Below are 23,657 nucleotides of genomic sequence, written 5' to 3' on the forward strand. Positions count from 1 at the left end.
GTTCCAAAACTGATGCCAATGCCCCATGAAGTGGAATCCCTCTTTCCCACACCAATCCCTTAGCCACGAAGGGGAGAGAGGTGTCAGAGATGGTCCAGTTGAATTTAAGGTCGGGGTGGAACGTGTTGGTGAAGTTGATGAACTGCTCAACCTCCCTCAAGGTGGCGCTGATGCAGTCATCAATGTAGCGGAGGAAGAGGTGGGGAGTGGTGTCGGTGTAACTGCAGAAGATAGACTGTTTGGCTACGTGTCCTTCCAGATGTGGATACCATTGGTTGGAGCCATGTGTTTGTGATACAAAGGATGTCCAACTGATCAACTATTGCCAGATTTACAGCACATATTAAATTTGTCATAAATGTTGTATTTTAAGCAGGCAATGCATTTTAAGTTTCTCATTTGCTTCAAAAGCCTTTTGATATTTTGTCTCTTACTGTTGGTGTTATTGATTTCTGGTTTGGGTTTTCCGTGGTATACTCTGAAACTTATTCCAATTGGTCCACATATCATTTCCACCTAAGGTATTCAGGCCTACAGTTATATAGTCACAGAGATGTACAGCATGTTCGGTTAGATTTAATTTTCCCCCACCATTCTCTCTATCCTGCACATCAACATCTCTATCCCACATTTGTTTCAGTTAAGTTGAGAAAAGCCAGCTATTGGAACCCTTCCACCTCTTTCTTCCCTGATGATCAGCCTTTCGACAGCTTTATAGTTAATTAATCCTCCTCAACAAAGCCATGACCTTCAAATAATTACTGTCCCGGAGTGGTGACTCGAAAATCTTTATTTAACTAATTATCTCGCGAGAAGCCTTGGGCATTATTTGATTAATTTCCCTAAAGAAGCCCCAAGCTTTAACCTAATAATTCCCAGGAGATATTAAAATCATTGAATAATAGGGCACAGAACGGTGGGCACTTGACCTATCATGTCTTTGCAGGCTCTTTTGTAGGGTGTTCCAATTAATCACTATCTTCTGTTTCTCCCTTATAACCTTCTATTTCTGTTTTCTTTCAGTCCTTCACCAATTCTCTTCTGAACATTCCCATTAGAAACACAGAATCCCTATGGTAAGGAAGCAGGCCATTCAACCCATCGAATGCATATGCCCCTCTGAAGAGCATCTCACCCAGACTTGTCACGCTAACCTATCTCTGTAACCCTGCATATCCCATGCCGAATCCACCTAACCCCCACATCTTTGTGACTGTGGGGATATAGTGATTGGAACCAGCTGGATCTTGTTGACTACAAGATCCTTGATTGAGGTTGTTGACTTGTGCCAGTTAGGAAAGCCCTGGCTGACAATATAGCCAGGAGATTAGAATCTCCTCAATTGAGGACTGACTGAAAAAATATATAAACCAGGACATGAGGATCGCCTCAGTCTGTGTGTACTAATGTTGTTGGTTTCTGCCGTTTCTTTTGGGGGGTGAAGCCTCATTCCTAAACTGGCTGGTCTACTTGGCCAATTTGTTAATTGGTATTCCTTTTTTTTTATTGAGGACTGATTTCTAATCTGCCTGATCCACACAGTTAATGTGTTTCAGGTGTATTTCAGTTTTCATGAGGGGACTGTTGTTTCACATGCTGGTTATAGCCTGTGTGTTGCTACTTTTCTTTGACTTTGAGAAAAGGGCTTTCTGGCTTTCTTTCTTTTTTGTATATGTCTTCACTGTTTTTTGGTGTTTGGACTGTGCCCTTGTGAGAAGATATATCTTGCCAGATAAGCTGTTCCTGTAGGTAGGCCTGGCTGTTGGGCTAGGCATCTGTAAAGACTAAACACCTGTGTGTGTGCTGAGAGGTGAGCACTTGCTGCGTCCTGGAGTTTGGGAGTAGACCGTGTCTTCAGGAGAGGACCAAACCCCTGTGAGTTAACTGCACCATTACAATTGTGCTGTGTTCCTGAGAGTGGGCCTGGTTCTCTATGGATGGGCCAGGACTCTATGGAGACTGAACACCTGTGGGGTGTGCATTTACTGCCTTCAGGAGTGGACTCTGCCCTTGATTGTGGACTCTGTTTTTAGCAACGGACTCTGCAGTTTGGATGGACTCCATTTCTGACAATGCACTTTGTATACTAGAGTGGACTCTGTTCCTGGGAATGGACTCTACATTTTGAAGAGAACTGTTTATGGTAATGGACTCTGTGTACCGGAAAGGACTCTTTTTGGTAATTGACTCTGTCTTGCTTGTTGGGGTTATCAACTGCACTGTTGTGTCCCTGTATCTAGCAGGCTTCTCTGTGAGCTGGGAGGTTCATGGGTTGTCCTGAAAGCTGTCACCCCGAGAGCCAAAGAGTGGGTAGGCTGCCCTTTGAGGGCATCCTTAGTGCTGTCACCCTGGGCAGGTACTGGGGCGGGCTGGCCTCGAGGTGGCCAGAAGTTGTGAAGGGCAGGTAGGAAAGCCAGAAGATAGGTAGGCTGTCCTGACCGCTGTCATCCTGCAGGGGGGGGGGAGGTGTGTGTCAGGGTCGACAGAGAGCCGGAAGGGGCATGTGGTCGACAGAGAGCCGGAAGGGTCATGGGGTGGACCGAGAGCTGGAAGGGGCATAGGGACGGGCTGCCTAAGAGTGGCTGGAAGGTAGGAGGGATGGGTGGCTTGCTGGGGGCTCTGTATTTGATGCACTTTTTTAATGTAATTGGACTGTCCTATATGTATTTGTTACTGTTTTGTGGTGAGTGAAAGTGGGATTTAAGTTTTGTCTTCATTTCCTGAAAATTGTTGGAACGGTGTGGTTTGGGGCTTGGCTTTGCTGCTCCTCCCTTGTAAAGTTGCTGTCTCTCTGTATACAGCTGTTAATGTTCACTGTTTTGTAAATTGTGTATTTTTAAATATAATTTAAAAAAACATGGATTAGAATCTCCTCAGTTGAGGACTGACTCTGAGGAAAAATATATATAAATCAGGAGATTAGAATCTCCTCAGTTCAGGGGACTGACTCTCAACTAGCTGGCTAATAAAAGCAAAGACAAAGAACAATAATGAGGGAGGAAAAAATTACCAGGAGATTTAGAATCTCCTCTGTTCAGGCAACTGACTTCAAGCTTGCTGGCCACAGTCAGTGTACTGCTGTTGGTTAGTTATTTTGTGGGAAAACCTCATTCCTGAACTGGCTGATCTACACAGCCAATTTGTTAATTGGTATTCCTTTTTTATTGAGGACTGATTTCTAATCTGCCTATCAACACAGTCAATGTGTTTGAGGTATATTTCAGTTCTCATTAGGGAACTGTTGTTTCACATGCTGGTTATAGATTGTGTTACTCATTTTCTTTGGCTTTGAGAAAAGGGCTATGCTGATTTTTGTGGCAGGGCTTAGCCCTTGCACTCTGGTTTTCTTTCTTTTTTTGTATGTGTTTTCACTGTTTAGACTAGGCCCCTGTGAGATAATGCACCTTTCCAGATGAACTGTTCCTGTGGGTAGGCCTGGCCCTCTGAGTAGACTAGGCCTCTGTAAAGACTGAACAGGTGTGCGCATGCATGCTAGGAACTGAGCACTTGCTGCCTTTTGGAGTGGACTCTGCTTGTTGGAGTGGACTACACCTTTTACAATGAACTGTCTTTGTGTGAGTGAGTCTGGTTCTCTGTGGATGGACCAGGCCTCTATGGAGACTGAACATCTGTGTGTGTGCTGTGGGGTGTGCATTTGCTGCCTTCAGGAGTCGACTCTGCATGCTGGAGTGGACTCTGTTCCTAGGAATGGACTCTGAAGAGAACTGTTTACAGTAATAGTCTGTATACCAGAAGGGACTCTGGTTGTTGGTAATGGATTTTGTCTGTCTTGTGTCCCTGTGTCTGGCAGACCTCACTGTGAGCTGGGATGCTCATGGGTCATCCTGAAAACTGACACCCCGAGAGCCAGAGGGTGGTTAGGCCGTCCTAAGAACCAGAAGGTAGGTAGGCCACCCTGATGCCAGATGCCCCGAGAGCCTGAAGCCTGAGCACTATCATCCCGACAAGGGGTAAGCGGGACGGGCTGTCCTCAAGGTGCTGGAAGCTGTATCAGGGCAGTCGATAGGCCAGATGGCGTGTTGACTTAGACAAGAGCCAAATGGTACATAGAGGCAGACCGAGAGTCAGAACGCGAGTAATCCACCCTCAGCGCTGCCACTCCTGGCAGGTACCAGGGTGGGCTAGCCTAGAGGTGGCCGGAAGGTGTGTCAGGGCCACATGGGGCATAGGGGCAGGCCTTCTTTGAGTGGCTGGAAGCTCTGTACAGGCTAAACCCTGCGTGCAGCCTGGGAGCTCCACGTGCAGGCCCCGGCTGATGTTTCTATGTGGGAAATGCAAGCAAGCTTCATTAAACTAGTGATGCAATTGTCAATAATGTTGTTATTCCATGTATTTTGTGAAAGAAGTTGTGATTTTGCAAGAGGAAGAAAAGAAATGCATGTGACCAGGAGAGTGGATTCTCCTGTGTTTGAAGGATGGACTCCATGTTGGCTGGGCAGAGCCAGTGTACTGTGCACTGGTATAATAAAGGATGATTTGGTGATGAGGAAAAAATATATAACCAGAAGATTAGAATTCTCCTCTGTTCAGGCAACTGACTCCAAGCTGGCTGGCTACTGCCAGTGTGCTGTGCACAAGTAACGGGTGATGGGATACCAGCCTCTAGTTATTTGTGTCAAAAAGCAGGGTGCTGGAAAAGCACAGCAGGTCAGGCAGCATCCAAGGAGCAGGAGAGTTGTTATTTGGGGCTGGTGGATGCTGCCTGACCTGCTGTGCTTCTCCAGCACCATGCGTTTTGACTCTGACTGTCCAACATCTGCAATCCTCATTATCTCAGTTATTTCAGTGGTGATGGGAAAAAAAACAGGACATGCCTGAAGAAAATTCACTTGCAGCAGTCATCTTAGAATTGGGGTAAGCATTTCTGGCTTTATGCCTTTATTTGGGAAGCTTGACTCATTCGATCCTGCCATTGGAGACTGGGCCCAGTATGTGGAAAAACTGCAGTATCTTTTCTGGGCAAATGACATTAGGGCAGATGAAAAGCAACAATCCTTCTGACTGCATGTGGATCTGCAGCATTTTCAGTTATAAGGGCCTTATGGTTAAGGACTATTATGACCCCGAACCTCCTTTTAATTCTGAAACTTTATCGGTTTTATTTGGCTGTTAGAGAACCAGGGGAATCTGTACTAGGATTTTTGAGGAGACTGACAGGGGCATGTGACTTTGAGATATCCTGAATGAGATGCTGAGTGACTATTTGGTATGTGGGATTAATAACATAACCATTCAGAAGTGCCTACTCGTTGATGCCCAATTAGACTTCAAACAGGCACTGCAGCTGGTCTTGTCACTAGAAAATGCAGCAAGTGGAACATCGGAGCTACAGGACATTCAAACAAAAGTGAACTCCCTCATGTCTCCAACTGAGCTTGAGAAACACCACTTGAGTGTAGTTAATGCAGAGCCTCACACAGGGCATATCTTGAGCAGATGGACCCCAGGCCAGCCCACAGCAGAACCCCACAACAAAGCCGAGACTTGGCCAAGTGGCTTATAGGTTCTCCAGTATCTGGGCCAGCAAGCTCCTGTAGTTGCTGCAGGTTTGCGGACTCGAGACAGCAAAGGAGTCCTGCAAGGCCTGACATGAGTAATAAAACTTGTAGGCTGGTACCCAGGAGAGTCCACACCCTGTAAACTCCCTTTACATGTGGATTGGAACAATTAAATTACTTAGCAACATCCCAATCAGAACTGATCAAAATTAATGTTTGGTTAAATGGTCACCAAGTTCCCACAGAGTTCGATACTGGCGTAGCTGTACCTGTGGTTGCGGAATCTGTCTTTAACAAGATTCAATCAAGACTCTAACCCTTAGGTTTGTACAAGACCTCAGCCAGGTTGAGCGCATACACTGAGGACCACTGCAGGTTAAGGGTATGACTTCAGTTCCAGTCTCCAATGAGAAGCAGTTGGTGCAGTAACCAGTGATGGTAGTAAAAGGCTCAGGCCCAGGCCTGTTGGGGTGGAATTGGTTGAGAAAGATTTGCCTGGATTGGTTCAACAGTTTTTCAATTAGAAAATGGCTCTCTGTGTAGTTTTTAGTGAAATAACCAGGCGTTTTTCAGGAAGGGTTTTGAACTATCAAAGGGGCCAAAGCCACATTACTTGTCGACTAGGAAGCAATTTGAAGGATTTACAAGGCCCACCAGGTGCCATTTGCCTTGTGGGTAAAAGTAGAGGCAGAAATCTGGAGGCTGAAGAGCGAAGTAATCATCAAACCAATGCGTTTGCAGAACGGGCAGGACCAGTCATACTGATTGTGAAGCCTGACGTAGGGATTTTTAAGCAAATGGTAAACCACGCTCTCAGCTGAATAAATACCCAATCCCTCATATAATGCACTTTTATGCAGAGTTGGGGGGGGGGGGAAGGTGGTGGGCTATCCTTTACAAAACTGGACATGAGCCACACTTACCTGCAATTGTAACTGGATGAGGAGTTCCAGAAGTATGCTACGATTAATACCCATCAGTGTGGAGATCAGTATACAAGACTGCCATTTGGGGTATCATCAGCCTGTGCCCTTTTCCAGCCACCATGGAGAACATTTTATAAGGGGTACCTCAGGTTCCCATTTATCTGGATGATGTACTAATAACTGGGAAGGCCAACAAAGAGCATTGGAGGACTAGGACATAGTGCTTAAGTGCTCCCAGGCAGGCGTACACCTTAGAAGGTGAAATGGTGTGTTTTGGGTGCCCCCAAGTGACCTACTTGGGTTACAGAGTCGACAAAACTGAGTTACACCATTTGGAAGAGAAAGTGAGAGCAATCAAAGGAGCCCCAGCTCCCAGGTCTGTATTGGAGCTTAGGTCTTTCCTCAGGTTCGTGAATTCTTATGGAAAATTCATACATAACCTGGCCTCCATCTTGGCACCCTTACACCTGAAACAGGGAAGTGGCCACACAGCCAAGAAGTATCCTTTAGGAAAGTGAAAATGCAGCTATCGCCATCTAAGGTGTTGATCACTACCATCAGAAGCGAGAGGTAGTGCTGACATGCGATGCCTCCCTGTATGGTATCAGGGTGGTTTTGGCTCACCGGTGGCCCATTGAAGAGCTACACCCGATAGCGTCTGCTTCCCGGACCTTGGCTAATGCCGAAAGCAAATATGCCCAGATAGAGAAGGAAGGTTTGGAGGTCATCTTTGATGTGCAGAAGTTCCACTAGTATCTTTATAGATGGGAGTTTGTGATAGTTACAGATCACAAACCCTGCTAGGCCTACTGAAGAAAGACAAGGTGGTGACATCCACAGCTTGTGGTAGAATTCAGCATAGGCTCTTAGTCACAGTGCATACAAGTTAGAACACTATCCAGGAAGCCAAATGGCTAAGGCAGATGCCTTGAGCAGCCTCCCACTGGCATATACTCCACCTACGGTGCCTCCCCTGGAACAGTCTGTTTGGTTTTAAACTTTCTTGACACCCTCCACCCCAACATTATCCAACTGTGGACACAAGAAGATCATGTCTTAGTGCAACTGAAATAGCTGGTGCTAATGGGGGCTATAGAAGGGCCATTACAACCAGGGATGAAACTTTTCTGGACCTGGTGAGACCAGGTCACTATAAAGCATGGTATGTTATTGAGGGGCACATGGGTGATTGTCCCAACACTGGCCAAACTCCACCAGGGTCATCCAGGGGATTCCAAGAGGAAGATGCTAGCAAGAAGCTGTCTGGTGGTCAGGGTTAGATGCTGACATTACTGCATTGGTGGGACAGTGCCCAGGGTGCTAACAAGGACAAAACTTGCCACCAGCAGCACCCCCACATTCATGGGAATGGCTGGGAAAGCCCTGGGCTCAGTTGCATGTTGACTCCGCCAATCCTTTTATGGGCTCAATGTTCCTGATAGTTGTGGACATCCATTCAAAGTGGTTGGACACACAAAGCTTATCCGGCAAACTCAGGGATAACGATTGAGAAGCTGCGAGCATTGTTCACAATACACGGACTCCTGGAATTATCGGTCACAGGCAACGGGACACCATTTACCAGCAGGGAGTTTGAATATTTCCGAAAGTCCAATGACATTCGACACATAAGGATGGCTTCATACCATCCATTGTCCAATGGTCTCGCGGAAGGAACAGTCCAACCATTGAAGGCAGTCTTAAAGAAGCAGCCTACATCGTCACTTGATAGCAAACTGTCCCAGTTCCTGTTCAATTAAGGGCCATCCCACACACAACAACAGGGATAGCTCCAGCAGAGTTGCTGATGGGGAGAAGACTCTGCACCAGGTTAAATCTGGTGGGGGGAGGGAGGGTGAAACGGAAGCAGGAATGCCAATCCAGCCACATATTCCCTCTACATGAGAGAGACAATTTAATTCAGGGGATGAAGTTTGATGCTGGAACCATGGGAATGACCCTGTATGGGTACGAGGTCAGGTTCTGTGACTTAGAGTACAGGAAGGTGATCCAGTCCTGAACAAACATGTAGATTACCTGAAAGCTGTTACCTCACAAATGGGGCACAAACATATCTGGCCCCTCAGAACAGCTAGGAAGCCTGTCAGAAACCACTGGTTCTCCCCCTCCATCTTGTGTCGAGTAAACCTCATTCTGAGATGAATGTAGCTTCAATTCTGTTACCAACAGAAGAAGGGGAAGAAACTCTCCCGAGATGCTCGAGACACAATATCTGGGCAACAGTCCAGTAAACACCACCGTGTCAGAGTCTGCATCGGTGAAACTGGCCTTAGTGGAAGTAGGGCAAGAAAATCTACGAGACAAAGACCAGGCCGATATCCCTGGACTTAGTGATTGGAACCAGCTGGATCTTGTTGACTGAGATTCCTGACTGGGGCTGTTAGTCTGGGCCAATCAGGAAAGCCCTGGCTGACCCATATCAGCAGGAGATTTTTAAAAACAGGAGAATTCAGAAAAAATGGAAAATTATATAACCAGGAGATAAAACAAAAACCACTTACCACCGGGCGGTGGAGATTCCCAGTGGAGGGGTCTCTACGCGGGAGTCCTCCCCCTTTCTCTCGGGGATCTGGGGTGGAGGGTGCTGCACGCAGCAGTCTCTGCAACCGCAGATTGTGGTGGTTCACGGACTCCCAGCCCAACTGCTTGTTCTGTGGAGTCTGTGGACCATGTGTATATATGGGCTGTGGGTGCTTGCTCTTCTTTTTAGCTTTCTAGAGAACCTTCTCTTCTGCTTTTGGTTGCATTTCAGTCCCACACTCCTGATCTTTGGGCACAAGGTGCAGAGGGGTGAGGGTAGGTCAGAGGACCTCCTCGTGGGTGTGCTCCTGGGCCTGGCCAAACTGGCCATCAACAGGTCCAGGCAGCGGGCCGTGGAGAGGGTCGTTAGGGCCGACTGCCTGCCCCTCTTCCGGGGTTACGTTAGAGCCCGGGTGTCCTTGGAGAAGGAGCACGCGGTGTCCACCAACACCCTGGAGTCGTTCAGGGAGAGGTGGGCGCCGCAGGGAGTGGAGTGTATTATTTCCCCGTCCAACTCTCTTTTGATTTAATCCCTGTCCTTTCATGAGAAGGGCACTGCTTGTCACTGGCCACTCAGGTGTTTTGTTCTTCCTGGTGGTGGAATATAAATTAAATTTTCTGCACTCGTTTTTTCATTGTGTCCGACCCCTGCACGCACACAACGTGCGTACTGGGGAAAATGAGCACTCCCACAGTTAGGCGGTAGGGTGGGGGGGCTTTTCAAAAAAAAGGATAAGAAAGAGAATTAAAAGCAGAAAACAAATAACTGAGGAGATTTAGGTTTAGAATCTCCTCAGTTCAGGGGACTGACTCCAAACTGGCTGGTCACAAACAAGTGTCCTGTGCACAAGGAAATGAAGGGTGACTTGGTGACAGGATATTGCTGTTATTTCAGGGAGGAAACTGGAACACCCGTCGGAAAACCACGCAGACACTGGGAGAATGTGCAAACTTCACACAGATTGTTGCACAAGGGTGGAATCAAACCTGGATCCCTGGCGCTGTGAGGCAGTTATGTTAACCACGGACCCACCATGCCATCACATTGAATCTATTTCTACCACCCTACCAGGCAGTACACTTTTGATCAAATGTTTACGAGCTACCAATCCTTCAGCCATTGGATTCTCATTACTTATTCGATAACGGCTACGCGTACCCTTTGAACATCTCTCTTAAATTTCCCCCGAAGCTCCTCTGTTCTAAGGAGAACAATTCACGGTCTCTCTAAATAAAAATTATTTGTCTATGGTGATGTGTTAGCCTGTGCGCACTGGGAGCAGATATCACAGAAGTCCAGCAGAAGGTCAAAGAGCAGCAGTTGCAAAGTTGACATGTGTTTGTCCGGAAGTGCTGCATTAAAACCAAAAAAACGTCTTTCTCATGCATAAGGCCAGAATTCCAAATATGAATGAACAATCAAGTATAAAGGAATTGGAGGAGAAACATGGTCCATAAAAAATTGATTAGATGAGAATTCTCTGGTTTAGAAATTTTAGACTTTTCAAATTGGATAACCAACAGAGAATTTTGTTTAAAACGAAGTGTAATGAGAAAACAGAAAGTTTGACCCAATGAATAAGAACAATGTTAAATGTCTATTTGCAGCTGTATTACTTAGGGATGAAATTACAGAATGAAGTTCACAATAGCACTCCAAGTATCTCACATATGCTTTGCAGTGAAGCTGTCAACAAGTCTGATTAGCACATACCAGGATCAAGCTGAGAATTCTGCAATTGTGAATACTGCCAGGAACAGGGAAACAGACAGTGCGATGTTCCTGCCAAGTGAGAGGAATGGAATGATAAGCATTGTGAAAGAAGTTGGCTGCTTGTCCATACACTTCAGAACTTATTTTTGTTCACTTGCTGCTCTGCATTCAATGTGACAAAGTGTTATCAATAAACTTGTAGCTGTTAATGGTTTTGCATAACACTTGAGAGCTACTAACACTCCTGACCATTTTGATTACGGCCAGGGTTAAATGATTCAGCAATTTTTTCAAGTAATTGCTTTACGCAGTTTAACAAATGGTTTTGATTCTTATTGTGGTATTACTGGTGCTTTAACGTTGGAGATTTTAATTTCATAGAACAGAACGAATGAAACAGCTGCTGCCTTTAATAAAAAGGATAATGTTGGACTGTACAGCTGGGTCCGATAGGCTGGGAAGTGCATCACACATGGCAGAGATGCTGTTTCTTGAGTTTCTGTTGAGCTTCAGTCAGGTAGTGCAAGAGGCCAAGGACAGAGAGTTAAAAATCACACAACACCAGGTTATAGACCAACAAGTTTATTTGGAAGCACTAGCTTTCGGAGCGCTGCTCCTTCAGGTGGTTGACAATCATCTGATGAAGGAGTGTCACTCCGAAAGCTAGTGCTTCCAAATAAACCTGTTGGACTATAACCTGGTGTTGTGTGATTTTTTTAAATTTGTACAACCCAGTTCAATACCGGCATCTCCAAATCAAGGACAGAGAGGTCAGAGGTCAAGGACAGAAAATTACACGATCAGGGAATTGAAAGCTTCAGATATGTTTGCAAACTGAGCAGAGGTGTTCTGCAAAGTGTCACTCATTCTGTGTTTGGATTCCCTCACCTTCCAATCCGACCACATCATGAGCAGACATTACTGTATGGGAGACTGATGGAAATGCAAGTAAACCAAGGTTTCACTTGGAAACAGTGTGTGGGACCTTGATTGGGGGATAAGGAGGAGGGGAAAGGGCCAGTATTGCATTCTTGCACATGCTGTGTGCGAGGGGAGAGGCTGTTGGCGGAGTTGAGGAGTGGCCCAGGTGCTGAGGAAGGAATGTTGAAAACTCTGATCACCCATCAGACTGTGTTCACTGACCCACACTGGCTCGCATTTAAGTAAAGCCTCAATTTTAAAATTCTCGTCCTTGTTTTCAAACACTGCTTTCTGCTCCCAATCTACGGAAGCTCCTCAGCCCCATAACCCCCATGATATCCGCGTTTAACTAATTCTGGTCACTCGAAAATCTCCAATTCTGGTTTTTCCGCCATTGGTATCCATGCATCTCGCTTTTTAAACTCTAAGGTCTGCATTTCCCTCAGTAAATACCATGACCTCATCATCTCTCATTCCATCATTGAGCTGCTCCATGAAGCCAACTTCATTGGCTCAGCTTCAGTCACCTGACCTTGCAGGTGACTCAGGGTCATGTTTAACTTCAAATGCTCCTTTGAAGCATCATGGGGCAATTTGTTACATTGAAGGAACTATTTAAATATAAGTTATTGCTGTTTGCAAACGCTAGGTGTCAGATTTGTCGTTTGAGTAGAAGTTGGGTTGACTGGGCCTGAATTTGTTGGAGTTCAGAGGAAAGGGAGAGGACCTCACGGAAACATAACATCCTGGTCAGGCCTAGATAGGCTGGACGCAGACTTGGTTACAATCACAACATTTAAAAGGCATCTGGATGGGTATATGTAAAGGAACGATTTGAAGGGATATGGGACTAGACCAAAGAATCATTGAATCACTACAGTGTGGAAACAGGCTACTTATCTCATTGAGTCCACACTGACTCTCTGAAGAACATCCCACCTAGACCCAACCTTTAACTCTGCATTTTTCATCTAGCCTGCACATGCCTGAACACTATGGGCAGTTTAGCATGGTCAATCCACCTAAGTTGCACATCTTTGTACTACAGGAGGAAACTGGAGCACCTAAAGGAAGCCCATGCAGACACAGGGAGATTGGACATGGAGTTTGTATAGTCTCCCAAAGCTGGAATTGAACCCAAGTCCCTAGCACAATGGGGTAGCAGTGCTAACCACTGAGCTACCATATTGGGATAGCTGGTTAGCATGAACGAGTTGGACCAAAGGGTCTGTCTCCATGCTGTATGGCTCTATGACTGTATTACGATAAATGAAATCAGCAGTTATGGCCTCATGTCATATTAACATTCAGGACACCTTCCATCATGTTGTGTGCCAATACTTCCCTGTTCTGCACCAGCATCACACCACAAACCAAAACAGGAGATAAACGCTCAAAATTCTTCCATGTAACTTCCTCGTGCCACAAAACATCATCATCTCTGCTGCTGATTGCATCTAGGAATGTGGAAGCCCTGAAGTGATGTTACAGCAACAGGCACTGCGGCAGTGTCACTTGATACAAGGCAAGGCTTGTTCAAGGTGTTACTTGTGGTCCTGAACATTAGGATAGCAAAAGCCATTTTCCATTCTTCTATGTATCGGTAATCAGCAACCATGGGACTTTTAATCATTTGTCAATCGACTTATTATTGTAAGCATTTTGAGTCTTTTCTGCCTGGCTGACTGTTTTTTAAAAATCTTATTATCTGCCTTACAAAGCAGTTCATTTATTGTTGCCGCCATATTGCAAAGTCCGTCAGTAATGATGTTTGAGTGTTTTTGCCAGAATAGAGTTTGTAACTATATTAGTGAAAACTAAAAGTCTTTCTTAATTGTTTACACCATGTATTGGAGAGGCTCAGAGAGGAGATCTCTAGAATCTTCCGTACTCAGGTTTACTGTGATCTGACATCACTGACGAAGCAAAAACAGAAATTGCAGGAGAAATTCAACTGCCCTAGGAAATGCCTGTGGAGAGAAAGCTGAGTTAACATTTAGGGTCAAGTGATCCTTCTTCAGAACAAATGATGCAGTCTAGCTGCGAGCTAAAGCTACTAATTTATACATGCTATGATTAAAATGTGCAGTGATCCATTCAGATACATCCTGACTAATGTGTCCAGTTCCAGTTCCTGAGAAACAGCGTTATTCAAACATTGGGAGACAGTACAAAGAAAGAATGACATGCCTGACCCCTGTTGTCCAGTATTTGAGTTGCAAGGGATGATTGTGGAGGCTTTGCAGTCTGGATAGGAGGCATCTATGAGGCAATTCTAATGTAAATTAGATTGCAAATGAATGGAAAATGTCACTTCATGCACTAATTTAAAACTCTCAGTGTTAAGAAAGGGAATGAAGACTCAAAGAGTTAATCATAATTGAGATCTAAGCCTGACAAAATGAAGGTTATCTGAAAGAGGATTGAAAGTTATCGGGACCCCAGGTCAGAGCTGTGACAACGGGGAACGCCTGAAACGTTTTGGTCTTCCAGAACAAGGAGTTGACCCTGACCAAGTGTTGAGAGTGTGCTGCTGGAAAAGCACAGCAGGTCAGGCAGCATCTGAGGATCAGGAGAATCGACGTTTTCGGCAAAAACACTTCTTCAGGTGCAGACTGGCACATTCCCAGTTCCAGGACTACATACTGAGGGTCACACTAAAGCTTGGGGCAGCTGCTGCCAAGATGCAGTGGGAAAAGACAACCGTCTAATGTCTTTCAGCCAAAATGCAATGGGGTCCATTCAATTATCAGACCCTCTTGGTGATGCAAAGTGTGTGTAAATATAATGTTGTACAAGTAAGAAATGTCTTTGGCTTGTTTGTTGGATACAGTCAAACTCCGGTATTTGATTATTCCTTTAAATGCTTCTGTACAGAACTGAATTGCTTCAATAACTATGTGTGTATATAAATGTAGTTTTATTAATAAAGTATATTTCTGAAATTAAAAAAAATTATAATGCACACTCAATCCTCTTAATAATCACTGTCTCACTCAGCACCAAAATATTCACCCTGTCTCACTTATTTCCACACTCTAAAACTCACTCACTCATATATTGTCACACATATTCATTTATCCTCACGCTCGGCAGACACACACGCACAGACATGGTTTAATTCCCTCAGACGACTGTCTGTGTGAAAGGTTTGTAGCTCAGGTTGAGGTTTAGGGTGTAGGTATGCTCGCTGAGCTGTAGGTTTGATATCCAGACGTTTCATTACCTGGCTAGGTAACATCATCAGTGGTGACCTCCAAGTGAAGCAAAGCTGTTGTCTCCTGCTTTCTAGTTATATGTTTGTCCTGGATGGGGTTCCTGGGGTTTGTGGTGACATCATTTCCTGTTCGTTTTCTGAGGTATTCAAGAAGTATTCAAGAAGAACGGATACTCAAAAAATATAATCCGCAGATTCCTCAAGAACAAACCACGACAAGCAGACCAAACACAGCCAGAAACCCTAACCACCTTACCATACATCAAAGAAGTTTCAGAAATGACAGCCAGACTACTAAGACCCCTCGGAATCCTAGAAGCACACAAACGCACCATCACTCTCAAACAAAAACTAACAAACTTAAAAGACCCAGTACAACCCATGGACAAAACCAACGTCATCTACAAAATTCCATGCAAGGACTGCCACAAACACTACTTGGACAAACAGGAAGAAAGTTCGCCACCAGGATACACGAACACCAGCTAGCCACAAAAAGACACGACCCTCTCTCCCTCGTAGCCCTGCACACGGAGGCAAAAAAACCCACCGTTTTGACTGGGACAACACATCTATCCTGGGACAGGCTAAGCAAAGACATGTCAGAGAATTCCTAGAGGCCTGGCACTCCAACCACAACGCCATAAACAAACACATAGATCTAAATACCATCTATCAACCCCTCAGAAAACGAACAGGAAATGACATCACCACAAACCCCATGAACCCCATCCAAAACAAACATATAAGTAGAAAGCAGGAGACAACAGTTTCGCTTCACTTGGAGGTCGCCACTGATGATGTTACCAAGCCAGGTAATGAAAAGTCTGGATATCAAACCCAAGCTCAGCGAGCAAACCTACACCCTATGTCTGTGTGGAGTTTGCACAATCTCCCCATATCAGTGGGGTTTCCTATGAGTGCTTCAGTTTCCTCTCACAGTCCAAAGATGTACAGGTTAGGTGAATTGGCCATGCTAAATTGCCCATAGTATCCAGAGATGTATAGGCTAGGTGGATTAGAGATGCAGAGTTACAGGGATAGGGTAGGGGGTTGGATCTGGATGGAATGTTCTTTGGAGATTCAGTGTGGACTCAATGGTCTGAATTGCCTACTTCCATGCTATAGAGATTCTATGATTCACACACGCAGAAAAGGCAGTCAGCCATTTGGAGCTAGGTGTCATTAAGGGTGAAGTGAAGTAAGGAGAGTTTGATTTGGGCTTTTGTAGACATGTTAAACTGACTGGTTAGACTAGACCCCTTCACTCTCTGACAGGACCCAGCAGGACACCAGGCAGGTGGATAGGAAAGGAGGAACATCACTGATTCTGGTGCATTGTAATGGCCCATGATTGTTAATGTTCAAAAACTTTAATCCCAGGTGAGCAATTGACATGTGCAGAAGTGAACCAAGTTAAAAATCACACAACACCAGGTTATAGTCCAACAAGTTTAATTGGAAGCACACTAGCTTTCGGGGGGCCGCTCCTTCATCATAAAATCAAGAAGTAAATCAGCAGCTAAAACGCATTGACACCATTATCCGGTCAGGTCCAATATGAGAAAGCGGTGGCCTTTCTGCAAGATGCTGAAACATTCTGCAAATAAGTGCCTGACAATGAAGAATTGTAGCATTACAGCAACAGATAGCCACTGGAGAGATATTGATTGGGTGTTTGCTGAATCATTGTACACCATATGACAGGTTGGTTCACTCAAGGCAATAGGTGAGCATCAGTTCACCATAAAGTATCAGACAAGTCCCAGTGCATTGTGCAATGTCATGAACTTCACAACACCTGTATGAATTGGTTCAACAAGGAATCCAAAAATGTAGCACTTGATCATAAAATTAAGACTAGGTTAACACTATATGATGACACCATACTCATGCTGAGAGGACAGCTCCATTCCAACAATCTGACCAAGGATCCGAAGTTCCGAATCATAAACAGGCAAGTGAGTGGCAATCTCCTGAACTGAAGCACATCTAAATTTGGACTGGTAACCCTTAATATACCAAAAGAGATTTGTAATGTGTCATAGGACACCAAACCATTGACCATGGAACCCATCCTAGAGAAGTATACAATGTATTAATGGATACGATGTCTTCAAAGAGAATATCTTTTTCAAAGTTGATAAGAATGCAAGACAATTCAGGATCTGCTGAGGAAAGTTCCTAACTGCCCTTAAGGTCAACCTGAAGATACAAGAGCTGGAAATGAAGGGAGTCGTCAAAAAAATACCATCAGGGTGTGAACCATAACCTACACCTGAACCTTTTCTTATTTTAAAGGTAAGTATCAAGCATTGCATTCCAGATGCAATTCAATTGGTCAGACTACCAGTCTTGAAGCAAAACACACTTTATTCATACACTGTAGTTAAAATACGACAAAAGAAAGAATTGCAATAACTGAACTCTCTTGGAAAACTTAACAAAATAATAGATTATCTAACTACAAAGCAGAAATTGTTCCAATGTAGCAACATCCTATAAACATGCCTCTGGCAAAGGCAAATTCAGGAAGATAGATGGTCTCACAGTCAATTCTCCAGTCCAGGAGGAAAAACATTAGGAGGAAACTCCTAGAGAGAGAGAGAGAGTAGCAGGGAGATATATACTACAGCTTCTAAACCCAGCTTCAAGACCCCAGCAACTGCTACTGACAAACAAAAACTAAAAATCCTAGTTCTGTGGGAACCTGACCCCACCCATACAGGCTGCTACTATTGTTCCAACTTAAAAAAAATGCCCAAGGCCTCACAAACTGTCTACTTTATTGGCTCTGAGTAGACCACTCAGTACCTCTGACTCAACCCTTCTTCTTGAAAAACATACAGAACAAAATGCACCTCTTAAAACCATAGTATTGTCACTATGGACTTGCACGAGTACAGGGGTACAGGGATTGATGCAGCATTCAGCACAGTCAAACAGCCAGTGATAACAATGCCAGTGCTGAGATAATGTGATACCAAAGATGAAGTCACTCTGTAATGTAATGGGCAATCCTAAAAAGTAGGCCCAACCATTGACTTTTCCTGTGAGCATTTTCATCAATATCTCCCTAGAAGACACAAAGTGATGATCAAATCTGACAACAAGCCACTTTGAAGTATTTTCCTCAAGCTGTAACTACCACCTGCTCTAAAAGCGTCTTCAAAAAATGTTACTCCAAATGCAGTGAACCCGTCTGGGTGTGGCGCACAAACCAAGGATGCAGGTGTATGTTGCAGATTTACTGTCAAGAGCAGCACTCTCAATGAAGAAAATAGAGGATTCTACAAAACAGTGTGAAATCTTTTGGACCTAAAGTGGAACAGCAGCTTTATGCACTCTGCAAGTTGTCAAGCCAGCAGAGACATTGAATATAACAGATAAGTGGTTTGCTCAAATCTTGTATAAACTACGCAACAAGGTGGAAAACCTACAGCTGTCACAAGGTGTATTGATAAGAGAATAGCTTGATCATAGACATACCTGTTACTGTAAGAACATTTGGGCATATTATATAAAGGAAATAGAGTCATTAGAATTATTATCCCTGAGGAGTTGAGAGAAGATAGCATAAAGTGCATCTGTGCAAAAGAATTAAGTCAAGTCTGAAGAAGGCAAAATGCATGCTCCACTGACCAAACCTGAGCAATGAACTTGCACATCATCCAAGTGCAGCACTTCTAATGAGATCTACACGAAGCAAACTACAGATACAAGACATTCCAGAGAGGCATGGTGGCACTGTGGTTGGCACAGCTGCCTCACAGTGCCAGGGACCTGGGTTTCATTCCACCCTTAGGGCCCGAGTGTGGAGTTTGCTCATCCTCCCTGTGTCTGTGTGAGCTTTCTCCAGGTGCTCTGATCTTCTCCCACAGCTCAAAGATGTGCAGGTTTAGGTGGATTAGCCATGGGAAATGCAGGGTTATTGGGTAAGAGTTAAGGATGCTCTTTAAAGGGTTGGTGTGAAAGCAATGGGCTGGATGGCCTGCTTCCCCATTGGAGGGATTCTATGAAATTTCAAGAGACAATGGAGGTAGTTTTGAAATTGATCTCTTCACACCTTTAGAAGCTAATTATTATGTCGCAGTAGACTACTACTCTGACCAGATTCTGGATTAGTGTTGCTGGAAGAGCACAGCAGTTCAGGTAACATCCAAGTAGCTTTGAAATCGACGTTTCGGGCAAAAGCCCTTCATCAGGTATTCCTGATGAAGGGTTTTTGCCCGAAACGTCGATTTCGAAGCTACTTGGATGCTGCCTGAACTGCTGTGCTCTTCCAGCACCACTAATCCAGAATCTGGTTTCCAGCATCTGCAGTCATTGTTTTTACCTTATTACTCTGACCAATTGGCTTCAATGACTACTAAATTGTCCAATGCCTAAAAAAACACAGTTCAGCCGATATGGCATGATCATCATTGCCATGTGCAAAAATGGCCTTCAGTTCACAAGTGCTTAGTTCAGCCATTTCATGAAGGATTGGAAAATTCAACTCCTCTCACTGTACCCAGTCAAATGGAAAGGCTAGGCATCAGAGAACATTGCCAAAGAAATCAAAGAAATTTGAGCAAATCCCCGAATGAAGTAGCACACCTACTGAAGGAATGGTAAGTAGTCCAATACAATATGTTATGCTATACACAAACTACACTTTCTGTAGCAAAATAAAACTGCTGAATCCAAAATATTAACAGTGTGGGAGTGGAAAAAATCAAAGTTAAATGACAGGAAGTCAAATTTTGTTTTGACAAGACTGGTAGTAATTGTCAGACTATTATAGAGTCAGAATACAAATTTTCAACGTCCAGAGAGAAACTCTCCAAAACATTTGATTTAAATCTTACTTAACTAAAAAAAAGTAATATTCAAGCCTATGATGTTGAATCTTTCACTTTGCGTTCATGAGGACAGACATAAGAGAATCAAATTTCAAATGATCTTGTGATCTAATGTCTAGTGAAGGAGAAACAGATGCTGATTCGTTGCAATTCAACAGTGCTTGGCCCAGGTGTTGCCATGGAGAAAGCAGTATATTGATTACATGGGAAACCTGTAGTTGCCCACTATTTTCTCCATGGTGACATTCTGGCCAATCAGAATCAATTTGCCAAACGAACTATCAGTCTGCTTTTCTCCTGAATTTTGTTTTAATGTGTAGTCGCAGGATGTGGATGTAACTCGGTAGACCAACATTTAGTGTCCATTCTTAATAGCTCAAGGAGCATTTAGGAGTCAACCATATTGCTGGGGCCTGGAGTCATATGTAGGCCACACCAGGTAAGGAATGCCATTAGCGAACAGCATGCATTTTTACAACAATCAGCAGCGATCATGTAAGGCTGAATCTTACATTCTTTTGGCTTAGTGCCAGTTGAGTGGAATTTTTTTGGAACGTTTTATTGCTGAGAGGCCTAGTAAGCATTCTTGTTGTCTTATCAAAAGCACCTCATTAACTCATCTCCATCACATCCCTCACATCTGATTTCTGCCCTGGTTTACCATGCACTGTTCTAGAAACAACTCACCAAAGCTGGAATATACTGGAATTAAGATTAGGTTCCCCTACAGTGTGGAAACAGGCCCTTCGGGCCAACCAGTCCACACTGACCCTCTGAAGAGTAACCCACCCAGACCCATTTCCCTCTGACTAATGCACCTAACACTACAGGCAATTTAGCATGGCCAATTCACTTGACCTGCATATCTTTGGAATGTGGGAGGAAACCAGAACACCTGGAGGAAACCCACGCAGACACGAGGAGAACGTGCAAACTCCACACAGACAGTCGCCCGAGGCTGGAATTGAACCTGGGACCCTGGTGCTGTGAGGCAGCAGTGCTAACCACTGAGCCACCATGCCGCCCCAATTCACGTCTCTTGCATCGTCTTTAGAACCCCATTGTGGGCCTTGCCAAGCAGGTAGTCAGGAGCTGGTGTGCAAGATTCCTGACATCTGCCCTGGTTGAGGAATCATAGGACTGTATAAAGAAATCGGTGTCTTTCTCCATTCCAGTAGCGTAAGTGTTACCAACATCTCACTCGCTCTATCCCTGCACCCATCTCCCACAAGGCTCATACTCTATCATTCTCACCATCGCCTGTAACACCCTCCCTACTGGCTGTTTCACTCTCCAACCCCCAAATGCTCTTAACATTGAGATAGGCATGACTGGTATTATTACACAATTCTGCCTCAAATCTTGCTATTGTCCACCTCTCTCATACTTCTATAAGATTCTGCCCACAGTTCCTAATTGTTTGGCCTTTTTAAATAAAAAGAAAGTTCAACTTTCAACACAGTAGGATTTGAATCCAGGCCACTAGAACTTTAGCCTGGGTCCTCATTGTACCATCACCTCCCCACAAACTAGTGGTTGAAATGCTTGCGTTAACCCTGATGAGAGCAAGGTAAAATGTTTAAACAATGTTTCTTTTTCAACAATATTCAAACACTATCTTTCCTGCAACTATCTCCTATCAAAACCGTCAACTTCAGTTCCTTCACCAGTAATTGTTCCCCATTCTTTTGGTCCAATTCTGGGCTTTCGGAAGCATATGACAACTGCACAAAGGGCACGGAGAAGATTTACTGCAATGGCTCCAGAAATGAGCAATTACAAAGAGACAAAAGACTGGAGAACCCGGTGTTGTTCTCCTGAGAGCAGTAAGAGGAATTTAATGACGGAGGGTGTTTAAAATCATTAAGGGTTTAGACAGAGCAAGTAAAGGCGAGATCAAGTAAGTCAACAGATTTAAGGTGATTGGTAAAAGTGCCAGAAGCAACGTGATACATAACCTTTACATGCACCATTTGGAATGTAGGATTTGAAGTGTGCTACCTGATAAGCTGATGGAAGCAGAATTGAGAGTCCCCTTGGTGGAAATATTGCAGGGAGGTAGGGAGAGGGAAGGTGAATGGCACTAACTGAATTGCTCCTTGAAACTGGAAAGGCCAGAAGTTTCTTTCTGGTGGGTAAAGTTCAACGATTCTCATGTAGGGGTGTATTTGAGGTTTGGTACATGCGCAGGTTGTTTAAATAACCTGTGCTGTTTCTTTGAAGATGACAGCAAGTGCATTTCAGCATCCTACAGAAGACATGCACGAACCTGCAAACACCCAGGGCTGAATTCTACCAGGAATCAGCTAAATGCCATTCTCCTTGTGTTTCACAAAGGATTTCTCTCTGTGAGGTTTTCTCCATCTATCGTTCAAATGCACCTTATTAACTATGTTCAATGCCTCTATGCTGCCCTCCTTGTTCGATGCTAAGCTGATTCTCTCACCTGTCACAGGCAGAAATACTCAATAGCTCCTGGCATTAGTGCTGTGTCTAAAAGCTCATTGTGCAACCAGTCAAATGTTGTCAATCAGGAGCTGCTCTGCACAGTATGTGACATTTACGACAGATGTGGCAGACAGAGGGTAATTGACACCCCACTTTGCAAGGAGGGAGCTGGAAGTGCTCCTCGGCCGGGTAGGTGGCCACTCCCTTTCCCCAGAGCAAGGAGAGGAGGCCACGACCCCGGACTCCTGGGGCAGCCCCTAGTCAGAGGTGGCACAAAATGGCCACCGGTTGGCATAAATATGGCTGTAGTAACAGAATTAGCTTACCTGATCCAGCACCAAAGTGAGGCCATAAGTTAGCACATAGGTAGCTTTGAGAAGCAGGTGACTCAAGGTAACAGGGTCTATTTTCATCAACGAATCATACAAATTAATATACAGGGAGTTCTGTACAAACAATAACTGCAGATGTCTGTAAGAGACAGTTTGATAAGAAATGTCTGAGGAGAGACAGCTTGAAGTTTGTAGCAAGCATTCAAAAGAAATGTAGGATACCACAATAACAAAGACAAATGAGAGTGGTAGTAGATGGAAAGTATTCAGCCAGGAGCTCGGTGACCAGTGATGTTCCACATGGATCAGTTCTGGGACCTCTGCTCTTTGTGATTTTTATAAGTGACTGGGCTGAGAAAGTGGAAGGGTGGGTTCGTAGGTTTGCCAATGACACAAAGATTGGTGGAGTGGTGGACAGTGTGGAGGGCTGTTGTAGATTGCAACAGGGCATTGACAGGAAGCAGAAATGGGCTGATAAGTAGCAGATGGAGTTCAAACTGGAAAAGTGTGAAGTGGTTCACTTTGGAAGGTTGGATTTAAATGCAGAGTTCAGGGTTAAAGGCAGGAATCTCAGCAGTGTGGAGGAACAGAGGGATCTTGGGGTCCATATCCATAGATCCCTCAAAGTTGCCACCCAAGTTGATAGGGTTGTCAAGAAGGCATATGGTGTGTTGGCTTTCATTAGCAGAGGGATTGAGTTTAAGAGCCGTGAGGTTATGCTGCAACTCTATAGAGCTCTGGTTAGACCACACTTGGAATATTGTGTTCATTTCTGGTTGCCTCATTATAGGAAAGATGTGGAAGCTTTAGAGAGGGTGCAGAGGAGATTTACCAGGATGCTGCCTGGACTGGAGGGTTATGAAGAAAGGTTGAGGGAGGTAGGGCTTCTCTTACTGGAGTGAAGAAGGTTGAGAGGTGACTTGATAGAGGTGCATAAGATGATGAGAGGCAGAGATAGAATAGATAGCCAGAGACTTTTTCCCTGGGTGGAAATGGCTATCACTATTTTAAGGTGATTGGAGGTAGGTTCAGGGGAGATGTCAGAGGTAGGTTTTTTTACACAGAGAGTGGTGGGTGTGTGGAATGCAGTGCCAACAGGGGTAATACAGATAGATACAGTAGGGACATTTAAGTGACATTTAGGCACACGGATGATAGTACAATGAAGGGTATGTAGGTTAGTTTGATGTTAGAG

Source organism: Chiloscyllium punctatum, chromosome 11 (genome assembly GCF_047496795.1).
Source record: "Chiloscyllium punctatum isolate Juve2018m chromosome 11, sChiPun1.3, whole genome shotgun sequence".
Lineage (NCBI taxonomy): Eukaryota > Metazoa > Chordata > Chondrichthyes > Orectolobiformes > Hemiscylliidae > Chiloscyllium > Chiloscyllium punctatum.